General features: G+C 43.1%; 1 protein-coding gene across 3 annotated transcripts in view; it reads left to right on the forward strand.

The window, feature by feature from the left end:
* The window catches only part of LOC147748443 (beta-1,3-galactosyltransferase 2-like), a 408,475-nt gene that overhangs the window by 309,777 nt on the left and 85,155 nt on the right, over positions 1 to 13,543 (forward strand). Inside the window, exon 1 of one of the 3 annotated variants that reach the window (XM_086961664.1) lies at positions 8,633 to 8,932. The exons of the other annotated variants lie outside the window; for them this stretch is intronic. The gene's annotated coding sequence lies outside the window, so the exon portion shown is untranslated. Of the gene's footprint in view, positions 1 to 8,632; positions 8,933 to 13,543 lie in introns of those variants that run through there. 3 annotated transcript variants of the gene reach the window in all.

Genomic DNA, 13,543 nt, shown 5'->3' on the forward strand with positions numbered 1-13,543 from the left:
GGAGGGAGCACAACACCTAACAAGCATTTACAATGCAATGGTCTCGCCTTTGCAAAAGTTAGAGCTATTGGCATTGTGAATGACAGAATTTTTTTTTATCTGTTGGTTTTGAAAACAGATAAATAAATGGCATTGTCATTTACAACGCCAATAGCTTAATCTCTTGCAAATGCCACACACAAACACAGAGAGACACGCACACACAGACCCACACACAAAGATCCCCCCACACACACAGAGCCCCACACACACACACCCCCACACACCACAGACACACATACACACAGAGCCCCACACACACAGAGCCACACACAGACCTGCACACACAGAGCCACACACACACACATAGCCCCCCCACACACACAGACCCACACTCACACACAGAGCCCCACACACACACACACACAGAGCCCCCCCCACACACACACAGCCACACACACCCACACAGAGCCCCACACAAACACACAGACCCACACACATGCACAGAGCCCCACACACAGAGCCCTCCCCCCACACACACACACAGCCCCCCACACACACACAGAGCCCCCCCCCACACACACAGAGCCCCACACAAACACACAGAGCCACACACACAGAGCCACACACAGACCCCCCACACACACAGAACCCCCCATACACACAGAGCCCCCCACACACACAGAGCCCCACACACACACAGCCACACACACACAGAGCCACACACAGAGACACACACACACACACAGCCACACACACACACAGACACACACATGATCGGGTACAGAGGGCAGGCGACATGACTGTACATCATGCAGGAGACATTCCCTTCCCATGTCAACATGTAACACTTTATTTTGTCTCCAAGTGTGCCCAGCTGCATCTCCCGATCCAAAATGAGTCATGTTAATTATGATGTCCACAAACTGCTTTTTGGGGTCATTCTCAAAGAGGGGCTCACATCTCTTCTCCTACCGCCAGAGTGCTTTTGGAGAAAAACTAGTGTATGGACCAAGCTTGAGCCTTTGGGCGGAAAAATGGTTACTGAAATTATCGGAACAGAGAAACACTCTGAATGACATTTTGAGAAGCGTGGAAATCAGTAAACAGGTGCCGCCTGCAAAGCGGTCTTAGAAGCGCGTTCACAGACCGGTGTCTGCTCGTGCACCGGTTTGTACCACTTGGGAGGCTCAACACAATGACAATAAGGCTCGCTAGCGACAGCGATTCGGCTGCAACGCCAGGCGAGCCCTAATAAGTCTCGCTAGCGGCAGCGCTTTGAGCTGCAACGTGTAATCCCCCCTACTTCTCGGGATCGAGGATATTGGTAAGAACAACCCACGGTAACAATTGTACTGCTATGTTCTTGTTTAATAAGCACAAGTACACATAGAATAGGGAAAACAATAGTAAGAGCGATTCAAGTCTCGCACTGTAAGGTCTCTCATACGTTACCCATCAGCCGTTGGCTCCTAGTTCATTAGGGCCGTGATCCAACCGTCCTCTGCATGGACACTGGTCCCGGTGTCCGGCCAACAGAGGACACTGTGCAGAGAAACGGCCGAAAATGCTGTTCGAAAACGACTGATGGGGGATCATGCTGAGGTTCTCCTCTTTAGTCTGCAACTCGCCTCGGGAACACCTAGCCTGGTGCTCCACCGAGGGGTCAGTGACAATATCAAAAACTTCCCAAAACAGAGACGCAGCAACCACCTCCTTTGGTGGGCGTCTCTGTTCCTGTCCGTCTCGGGAGCGTAGAAACCAACGCTCTACCAAGACTCCAATGCTGAAGAATGAAACGAGCCGCCGCTCGTTTCCAGGAAACTATACCGGAGTTCCAAACTGCAGTACTTACTCCAAATGCCGAACTGCTCACAGCTCCGTGCTCCCGTGAACCAAGGACAAGCAGGACACAACGGACAGCCGATCAGCAATCAAAATATTCGACAGTGTCCCTTCGGCCAATGCGCTTTAAGTACACATTTCCGGGTGCGTCATGCGTGCGCTTAGCATGCCGGATCTTGTGGTTCCTGAGCCTTCCGTGACGTGATCTGTCTTCTTTGCGGAGGTTGTGTTCAGCGTACCACCGCGCCCTGGAGATCCTGACACAACGCTAGGGGAGACCTAAAAAAAGGTTTCTACTCCCACTATAAATAGATGGGTAAATTAAGCTATAACCCAAGCTTACAGGTCAATTGGGAGGAGGTTCCACATAATGTGCAAGGATTCTCTACAAAATGAATATCAATTTATTGGGCTGAAATTAGTGGAGCCTCTTTAAAGGAAATTTGTAGTGCACCAAACTGATAGGTCCCGGAAACATTTATAAAGCATTAAAAACTGGACTTCAGTAAGTAAATGGATGAAAATGTTGGTTTTGTAGTATTTAAAACAGCAATGCAGTAATAGTTAGTAGAATACAATAATCTTTTCCTTTTGGCTTCACTTTTCTTGTTGGTGCAAATTTACACTTGGTGCATCCTCAAAATACATAAATTGTAAATAAATTGATAGCGCACTACTCACCCGCAAGGGTGCTTGTATGAATACCGCTGTGGAACCCGTCCTGGCTTTCCCTGTGAGGCGTCCACTCCTGGGCACCCCCAGGGTGAAGACCAGGCATCCTTAGCATTGTGGGGCCGTTATGGAGATTAAGCAAGCTATTGCCCAGAGTTGCAGAGTGGGACTCTATGATTGGAATAGGCACCGAGGCGAGGATTATCAGGTCCGTGGAATTTTTTGAGCCCAAGACCCGCCGAGGCGGGGAATTGAACCCTGGTCCCGGGCTAGACCTCTGCCTCAGGGTCTGCCGCTCTAACCATTGAGCTACACTTCTCCACATAAGGACTGGGACTGGGAGTAAGACGGGTGATGGGTAATATTTACTTAGCTGTAATCTTCATTACCCTGAATCATAATTCTACTTGTACCAGACCAATATCCCTCCCTCACTCCCATTTTTGCACCTACAAGAATAATGAAGATTACTGGTAAGTAATTGTTTTATTTCACAGAGACACCTTGTTTTCAGGCCAGGGTTTTCATTGTAGGAGTTTCAGTTTTGTTTGAGTTAAACTAAACAAACTGGACTACAGAGAATGGGATAATGCGGCAAAAAGAACAGCAATATAGTTATCATGTGTCTACCCGAATTTAGTCTAATGTACGAACAATACATTAGGCTGCTAGTACCAAAATGTGACACTGGATGCAAATACAATAAATAAAGGTCTAATGAATTCAGCTGATATAACGTATTCTGGGTACATGGGGTTTGAACTAGAGAATTAATGACAGCTTTAATAAACGAATTTCCGGTTGTTTTAAGCTTTTGCAAGTCAGTACAAATTCTCAACTACTTACTAAAGTCCCATCAAATACTTGTTCTGTCAATGGATAAATACATTTTTAAGTAAGTAACGTTCCCCTAAAAACCAAACTCACACACAAACCACCAAGCAAACATGTATTCCTCTTAGAAAATATAAAATACAACGCAATATGTCCACGGTCATAAGGCAATTAAGTTTTGATCTACACAAAACCATAACCAAACCATAACCAAACCAAAAAGAATAGTAAATCGCTGGGTCTAGTTAAAATGGTTAGCAGCATAGAAAAGGCTTGACCACACACTTAAATAATATAAGAAACAATTTATTTCTCTAAACCATATTTTTTAAGACAGACTTCAGAAGTTTTTAAACGGCTTTCTTAGGTGATGTAATTAACGAATGTCTGACATAATATCGACAGACAGAATATCGAAATACAAAAATATCGGCACAAAAATATCGACATCAAAAATATCGGAGTCATATCTTCATAAAGGTAAGTACAAAAATATCGAAAAAATAATATTGTAGTACAAAAATATCGAAATTAAAAATATCGTTTTTTTAAATGTATTAATAATAATGTAAAAATAATTTTAAAATACATATAATTTTACAAATATTAAATAAAAATATTAAAACAAAATTAAAACTAATACATATACATTTAAAATAAATAAAACACTTAATAATTTAATGTAATTTTCTTTTTTTTAATTTCATTTAATTGATTTAATGTAAAAAAAAAATATTTTTACCCTGTACGCCTGTACCCCAAAAACCCAAAACTGACCCTGAACCCTAAAAATATCCCTGTACCCCAAAAACCCAAAACTGACCCTGAACCCTAAAAATATCCCTGTACCCCAAAAACCCAAAACTGACCCAGAACCCTAAAAATACCCCTTTACCCAAAAACTGAAAACTGACCCTGAACCCTAAAAATACCCCTTTACCCAAAAACTGAAAACTGACCCTGAACCCTAAAAATACCCCTTTACCCAAGAACTGAAAACTGACCCTGAACCCTAAAAATACCCCTTTACCCAAAAACTGAAAACTGACCCAGAACCCTAAAAATACTCCTTTACCCAAAATTAATTAATATTATTTAATTACCAATTAATTATTAATTAACAATAACAATAAAGTAAATATATTAGCACATTAGCTGCAATTAATTTAATTTAATATTTAATATTATTTTTCCCAATTAATTAATTAAGAATAACAAAAAATTATATATATAAAAAATTACTCTAATTAATGTAATTAACTAATTAATATTAATTAATTACCAACTAATTAATTATTAAAAATATGTACAAAATTATATTAATTAATTAACTAATTAATATAAATTAATTACCAATTAATTATTAATTAAAATATGTACAAACATATATTAATTAATTAATTATTATTAAATTACTTCCCACCCTATTCCCCTATAAACCCATAACCCGCTACAGAACATATTTATCAATTAATCAATTAATTAAAATTAATTAAAAATTAATTCTCAAATAATTAATTAATAATTCCTACTAATTAATAATTAATTTAACATAATTAACATAATTAAATTACTTCCCGCCCTATTCCCCTATAAACCCACAATCCGCTACAGTAGTAAAAGACAATATTTAATTAAATTACATTAAAAATAAATAATAAAACATAATAAATACAATATAATATACACTAAATGTATTTAAAAATTGACATTAGTAACATCGAAGTTATTTATTTCGATATTATTGACATCGATATTTAAAACTTCGATATTACTGATATCATACTAATATCGATATTAAGACTGTCGATATTACTTACTTTCGATATTTTGTCCCATCGATATTTAAACTTCGATATAATTGTATATCGAAATTTAAAACTCGATATTTTGTCTGTGTACCGTAATCAACGTCTCTATCAGAACATATGACAGATGGAACCCGAAGGCAAGCATTTTTTTCTTTTAACGCAAATTTGCTATGGATGTTTAGCAGGAGAAAAATCTGTGTTGCATTGGAGAATTGGAAAATACCGACACCTTAAAAAGAAAAGAATGTGCGTGAGAAAAAAGATCCAGAGTTTAAAGTCATGACAGATGTAGTATCTTATGGTGATTGGCCTTAATGTAAAAAACCAAAGCCCTCCTTACAGGAACTAAATAAACGTTTAATTTGTTCGACTACAAACCACATCTGGAGCTCTTTGCGTGAAAGGAATAGACAGAAAAGAACCCGTCAACTCCCACAAATAATGATGGATGTTGTCGTGAGATGTTTATTTGCAAATCTACAGTGTTTGCGATGTCAGTGTACCGTGGTATGCTTTTCATGATGATCCATTCTGTGTACAGACTTTCGCAGGTTGAACAGCTAGTAGTTGAGAGCGCGAAGGTGAGAGTTTGAATGATCACGCTAAGACTTTCATAATAATGGTGGTCTGGTGTTCATCATTTATTCGACTGGCACCAAACACGTAGCTTCTACACAATGAAGCAGTACAGTATATGTGAGTGGCGTATGTTTAATAAGAGGTTTATCAGCATACAGCGGATTCAGACAAAGTTAAGGATTAATTGACATGCTCGCCTAAAAAGACGCGATATTCAATAATGCATTGTTTTAATCCATGTGCGCATTCCCACTTAAACGCAAAATGATTAATTAACAGAACGGACTCTTACCTGAAAAGCCGTCCCTTTCCGTAAACTGTCCGAAGTGCAATGGTGCGAAAATTAAATAGAAGAGGGAGGAAAAATAAACTGTGCCCATTGTCGTTTTGGGATTCCGCGCAGTTACGAGAGTTTCTTTGCAAGAGGCGCGCTCCGGAGTAAGAGCAACAAGTCGGCCTGGAGGACAGGAGCGTGACGCCGTGAGCGTGCACGTTGGTGTTCCCTGCAGCTCGCGCGTTCACGGACCGGTGTCTGCTCGTGCACCGGTCTGTACCACTTAGGAGGCCTTCGCAACGACAATAAGGCTCGCCAGCGGCAGCGCGCTTAGCGCTGCAACGCAGGCGAGCCCTAAAAATGGGTGGGGGCTGCCTTGCTGTGCTGCTTACTGCTTGCAGGGTGAGGCTTTAAGAGGGCTATTAGCTCCAAAATTACATTGCTACTCAGCCTGTATTGTTCAAGTATCTCTTCCTCTATCTTCTCAAACATGGTCAGCATGACTCGAATATCCTCTCCTGTCTCTGCCTCCTCTGCTAAGCAGCCAGTATGCACATTCTCCTCTCTATCACGTACAGGTCAGCCATTGCAGAAGCATTTGATACATTCTGGCGCTGCTTTTATACTTTGTAACCAGATATTTCCTGGAATGACTTGGTGGTAAATTGCATGTGGAAGTGAGACAATTTGAGACTAGTCGCAATTTGCAACTCACTTGTACATACAGATCGTGACTCGCAATTAGAAATGTCCTAACTGTGACTCGCAAATTCCAGTCGCAAATAATACAGACTGGCAAATTAGCTGCATCGCTTTTTCCATTTTGCGAATGACTGACATATATCACGTACGGCCCATTTTGCGTTCACAAAACGATTTGCGGCCAATTTGTGAGTCACAATTCATATGTACATGTGGCCCTTAATGTCTTCCCTGGAAACCATGGATATCCTTGAGAACAAAACACCATCACCTGTACCCATCCAGGATCGGGATATAATCACAGAAATAGACAAGTTATCCTCATAAAAGGTGTTAATAAAGAAGAAATTGTACACAATAGCATATGTTAGATTACACTCAGTGTATTCTTATAGAAATGCACAACACATTTACAAATTAATCATACATGCATTTCTTTTTCATCCTAAACCTCACAACAGTATATGTGAAAAAATAAAATCTATGCGGCGCCAGATGTGTTCCTTATCAGCTGTGGCTGTTTCGGCAGAGCAGGGGTTCCAAAGCTCCACTTGCCGTGGCACCACCCTCTCTCAAAAGCCAAGTCCCCTTCTCTCTGTACACTCACATGATTACAAATATTCCCAGGGTGCAGGTCTGCTGATGTGTTGAAGTGCCATTCCATTTCTTTTAAATACAAGCATTTCGTTTGTTTTTATGTGCTTACAAGTTTGGAAAGTAGCTAAACTGAGCCACTTGACTTCCTCTCAGACCTGCACCGTCGGCCTGGAGCCTTTGGGCTGACTCCTGTTAGCCATTTTTGAGCCAACGTGTTAGGAAACGGTCTCTTTTTCAATATTTCCCATTAGTTCCAGCGCCACTGTCTGCCTTGAGTGGGAAATATAGTATTATTAGGTCTGGCGTTAGATAAAATCTTTTGATTTTTAGGTCTGGCGTTAGCCAAGGCCTTTCGATTTTAATAAAATGTTATTTAAAATAATATACTTAGAAGGATTTTCAACCAACTCGCTTCATCCATTGGTCTGCTGTTGTGGCACTCATTTTCTTCCACCCACTAGCACTAGAGCATACACCCAGGTTCAATGCCCACTTCAGCCATTGACAAAATTCACTGTGAGTGTCGGTTTTTGCCTCTTGAACAATGTGCACTCGCGTGGGAAATGTAGTGCTCTTTTGTAACTAGGACTAGTGGCGCAATGTGTGCAATGTTGTGTAATCAGAACTCAAAGATGCTCCGAGCACCCAAGTTTCTTTGCTGCCTACAATATAGCGAATCGGAAGCAGTGGCCCCAGTCTGAGAGTGCCCGCTGAATTGATACATATCAATTAAAATATGTTTTGCAATAATCTATGGCCTCCCAAACTGCATTCTTTAAAAACCTTGCCTTGGTTTTAATTGGTGTCTATGATGTTTATTGGCGGTAGTTGCTATGTTAAATAAAGGCAGTGGTTAATTTGAGCTGGTGGTTTCCGGTGCTCAGCACCATCCCTTAATTACTAACACGGGCATTTATGGCAGCTTCTGTTTGTCCAAATAAGAGATGAGCACAATAACAGTTGTTTAAAAATAATACAATATACAATAAAAAAAACGACTAATACCTGCTACCCAAGCCTTAGTGGACCTGAAATAGTCTGAATTGTCACACTTGGAGGGTGTGATGGTCAGTATTTGCGCTGGTACTGCCATTGGTAGCACTGGCAGGGGCAATAGGAAGTGCAAGCTGCAGTGGCCTCCTGAGAAGGGCCTGGAGACTTATTTATTTATATATTTACAAATCAAAGCCCTTGCAAAAAATCGTCCGTTGGCACCCTCGGTGTACCCTAGGCCTAGTCTACACCAATTGATGCCTCATTCTCGCCGAAGCCTGTGTGGCACGCCGGTTGTGGTGCGCACGTCACGAGCTCCCTGTGGGGCCGTGAGTTTCCAGGAGGCTGGGCACATTAGCTGGTCCAGGTGCCAGGGGGTGGACGCGAACTCCCTCTGGGCCCGCTAATGACAGCCGTCTTTGTTGTTGGGATTATGGCGCCTCGGAGTGATGTTCCGGCGCACCTGCTGCCTGCAGTTACCTGGCAGCGCGGGCGCAGCGGGCACTGCCCGCCCGGGTCCTCGACTCGTCGTGAGCGCCTCGCTTCGTGGCAGTGAGACCATGCCGGGGTCCGGAGGAGCCACTAACCCGGTCGGAGCAGGCCCAGGAGCTTCCAGAGGGGGTGTCGCCAGCCTCTGACATGGCGGGTAAGAGTGGGGCGGGTGCCAAGGTCAGATTGCTAAAGGCGAGTAGAGGGATTGTTGGAGACAAGGAAGTAGTGGTGAGACTGCACGGGGGGCGTGGGACCGAGGAGGGAATGCATTGCTAATAAATAAGTGATAGTGATGTGGAGGGAATGCAGGGAGTGATAGTGACGTAGCCAAGGTTCCCAGGGGCCCCAGTACAAGGAAAATGGCCCAGCAGACGAACAAAGTCCATTGGCCCCCTTAAACCCCAGGTCCCCGGTGCCACTGCACCCCCTACACTTGTAATAGGCACGCCCTCGGTGACTGTGATGGCAATAGTCCCGAGGCGGAGCGACCGGCAGGCTGTGGAAGGAATTCGTCGTGGGATTGTGATGGGAAGTGGCGGGGCTGTCGAGTGAATGGCGGGGTTGCAGGTGGAATGGTGGGAATATGGAGAGAGTGGGGCGACTGTGAAAGGGGGGTGCCGCTGTGGAGGGAATAGTGAGGGTGTGGAGGAAACAAAGTGAGCCTGGAGGAAATGTCGGAACGGAAGGCGGTTTGACTGACTGACTGCATTTATATAGCGCTCACCCATCCCGATCCAGCCACATTTTAAGGAGTTGGGGGCGCCCGGCCAAAAGTATGTTGGGGCCCCCTATTCTGAACAGCTTTGCATTGATGATCTATTTTCAGCTATTTCAGACCCTTCATGTCCAGGTCCCTGACAAACTGACAGGCATACTGATACAAATTCTAAATATGTTTCCATCTAATACTCAGGAATAGTGATGTGTGTTTTCGCTACTGTAACACAGCAGCAGCTCACTAATTTTATAGCTAATAATCCCTGTGACTCTCTCCCGTGTTAAACATGTGAGGTCCTGTCTGTTTCCGATCTAAAATACCCCCCCCCCCCCTCCCACCCCCGAAAGGCTGGGTGCCTGGGCCTGTGCCTTAAAACGTCTCTGCCTCGGTCAGAGTCTCTTAACACTGGAGGGTCTCTGGGCGTAGGGGATGGCAGTGGCGAGTTAGAGAGAATGGTTGCACTAAAATGGCCGACAGTGGGGGGGCTGATCAATAAATCAAAGGCCTATGGAGGGACTGGTCATTGGCTTTATTCTTCTTCATGATTTGTGTTTTCATATTTAAACTTGAAGAGTTTCTACGGCTATGAAGAGAGTTGTGAATGAATGGCAGGAGTGTTAGGGCTGAAGTTGGAGTGTGGCGAGAGTGGCAGAGCTGCAGTTGTGTTGTAGAGCTGTGGAGAGAGTGATTGGTGCCGCTGTAGTGGGAGTGGTACAAAAGGGGGTGGTAATGGACGGAGCATCTGAACCAATCAAACACTCACGCCCAGTCAAAAGATCTGGGTTTAATCCATCACCGCTCTTTAGCCCACTCTGCCACCCCAGTTCAGACATGGCTATATGCAAATCCAATCCAATCCAATCCAAAAATTCTTTATTTCGGTCTTTTAGACCATAAAAGATACAATAAAACCATTCAACATTAAAAGACATTAAAAACATTTCATAAAAATCATTTCCTTGGGAGTCTATTCATCATCATCATCAGGGGGGGGGGTAGCATTAGAGTTCATATCAATGTTCAGTCTTTTAGTAGTTTATTCCTTATGTGCCACATGGCCATTATGTATTTGGCAACTGCAAAGACTATGTGGGGCAGAGTGCTAGTTTTCAATATTCTGTAAGAGTACAGATGGCTCCTTATGCCCAAGTTTCAACATAGTGGCACAAGCCAATATTTCCTTGGTCTGTTGTAGGCTGGGCAGAAGAACAGAACATGAATTTCCTCCTCATCATGATTGCTGCACCCTGGACCGATTTTATCATCCCTCTTAGTCCATTTAAAGGTAAAAGTTTTAATGGGCAGAGTGCCTAATCTCCATTGGATGAACAATTTTCGTGCTAAAATGGGGAAAATGATGTCCATAAAACCTTCAAATTGGTAAGAATTTTTGGAATCCAGAAATCGGTCTGTTAAAATGCCATTATTGGGTGCAGATGCCAAAGTAGATAAACTTTTTTCCTTGTGTATTTCCACCAGTCTTTTACGGGAAACCCTTTGGCAGCCTTGTTCAGGAACCTCCCATAACTCCGGGAGTCTCAGGCGATACAGTTCTTTCTTGATGAAGACCAACCAAGGAATTCTGTCACGCTTGTTCAAGTTCATTACGTGAATGAGGTCTTGCCTATAGTGAGCAAGCTCACTCGTGGTCCAAAGCCTGTGCCAGAATCTTAAAGGCTTTAATTCCAGATCATCAGCTATGGAGGGGAGACCCACATCTAGTCTCAAGGGGAGCAGTGGTGTGCCACGGGGGAGGGCTAGGAGACGTCTAAGAAAAATATTTTCTACACTGAGAAGTTCTGTCCCTGCTTTATACCCCCATAGCTCACTACCATAAGAAGCAGCCGCTTTGGCTTGGGTTTTATACATTTCTATTGCCGGGCTAATGGGTTTAAAGGTAGAGGTGTTTACAACCTTCAAAATTGCACCTGACAGTTGAGACAGCTTTAGCCGGGATCTTGATATTTGGGGGTCCCAAGATAGGTTCTCATGTAGGGTTACACCCAAATACTGAAAGGTTTTTACCCTTTCCAGTCTTGCTGGGCCCAAGGATGGGTTAGGTCTAGTTTTGGGGGAGGGATTGAATATCATGAATTTGGTCTTTTCTGTATTGATCTCAAGACCATGTTGTCTACAGAAAAGACCAAATCCATCTAAAATCCGCTGGATCCCCATCGGGGATTTGGAAAGCAGGAGGGTATCATCGGCGAACATGATAGCTGGTACCCTCCTGCCTGCCAAGAAGGGAGCGTCATTGTCCCTAACATTGTCGAGATGAGATATGACACTGTTAACGAAGAGGCAAAACAGGGTTGGCGCCAAGACACAACCCTGTCTTACCCCTCTAAGAACTGGGAACCTAGATGACAACGCTCCATCCCTCCCACACCTAACCTGTGCAAAATTACTAACGTGGAGCCTAACTATGGCATGTAATAGATGGGTAGGGACACCCAGCTCCTTAAAGACTTCCCACAATTTTTTCCGAGGGACCAGGTCAAAGGCTGACCTCAGGTCCACGAACACCATGTACAGCTTCCCCCCCTCAATCCTCACAGTTTTCCAGTAGAGGAGGACGAGGCGTAAAATCTGATCCATGGTGGACGTGTTTTTCCTGAAGCCAGCCTGGAGGGGACTCAGAATTTCATTTTCCTCCATCCAATCTAAAAGGTGGTCCAGGAGAAGGCGGGAAAATAATTTTGGGGGGACATCTATGAGGCTGATCGGCCTGTAGTTGGCTGGGAGAAGAGGAGAGCCCTTTTTAAAAATAGGCACTATCTCCGCCCCCAGCCAAGTACAGGGGATCTCCATACCTCCCGCGATTGAATTAAACAGAATGAGGAGGTACGGGCCCCATATCTCTGGGTGGTGTCTAAAGAGGTCACCGGGCAATCTGTCTAGTCCCGGGGCCTTCCCCTTCGCCAGTCTCTCTATTGCACTGACCACCTCGCCGAGAGTGAATTCTAATCCGGCTACAGGATCGGATATAACATCGGGGTCCACATCATTGGCAAATTCAAAGGTATCTTGGTACAATTTGCCAAAGTGGTCTTCCCAGAAAGAAGATGCAAAGTTTGGCTCCACTGCAGCTTTAGGTTCTCCTGTGCCTGTGTTTACCAAGGACCAACATTTTCTGGAATCCCTCGCTTCTAGCGCTAGGGAGAGGTCCTGCCATCTGTTCCAATCCCATTCCGACCTTGCCTTTGCCATGGCTTCCCTATATTTCCAACAAATCAAGAGTGTGGATCTGCACACCTATTAAATTTCCAATATTCTTATGTTCTCATAAATTGTCAATCTTAGCGTGCTTCTGGGTGTAAGGGATAGTGCCCCCTCCCCTCTAAGTGCTAGCAATGTACGTAAGAGACCAAGGAAAACCCTGGACTGCCAGATGCACTGCTTATGGGCTTAATGCCTTTACAAAAAATTACCTTCCAACCTAGTCATATAAATTGAGTTGGTAATCACATTGTTTTTAATCTACAACGTTATTAGATACTCTTAGGAAAACATATTTAGAAACATTGTAGTGCCTTACTATTCACAATCAAGCACTAATTTTCTAAGTTTACTGAAAAACGTTATTAAGCATATTCAACAAATTTCATTAGTTATGGAATTGCATGAATGAAGTAGCTGTTGTATATATAAGAATGGAAGTGTTGTATACATATCCTTGTGTTGCTGTTTTCTAGGTCCCGTAGAGACTTTGAATCAGAAGCTCATCATCTCAAGACTTTTACTGTACATTTCTGAATTGTGTATCCCTGAAGAAGGGTTCAGATTGAACCCGGAATGCAGTGGGAAACATGCACTTTAGTTTAGTTTAATAATTTTTGTTTATTCATTCATGCAATTCCATAACTAATGAAATTTGTTGAATATGCTTAATAACGTTTTTCAGTAAACTTAGAAAATTAGTGCTTGATTTTGAATAGTAAGGCACTACAATGTTTCTAAATATGTTTTCCTAAGAGTATCTAATAACGTTGTGGATTAAAAACAATGTGATTACCAACTCAATTTATATGACTTGGTTGGAAGGTA

This window comes from Lissotriton vulgaris, chromosome 1_1 (genome assembly GCF_964263255.1).
Source record: "Lissotriton vulgaris chromosome 1_1, aLisVul1.2, whole genome shotgun sequence".
In the NCBI taxonomy this organism is placed as follows: domain Eukaryota; kingdom Metazoa; phylum Chordata; class Amphibia; order Caudata; family Salamandridae; genus Lissotriton; species Lissotriton vulgaris.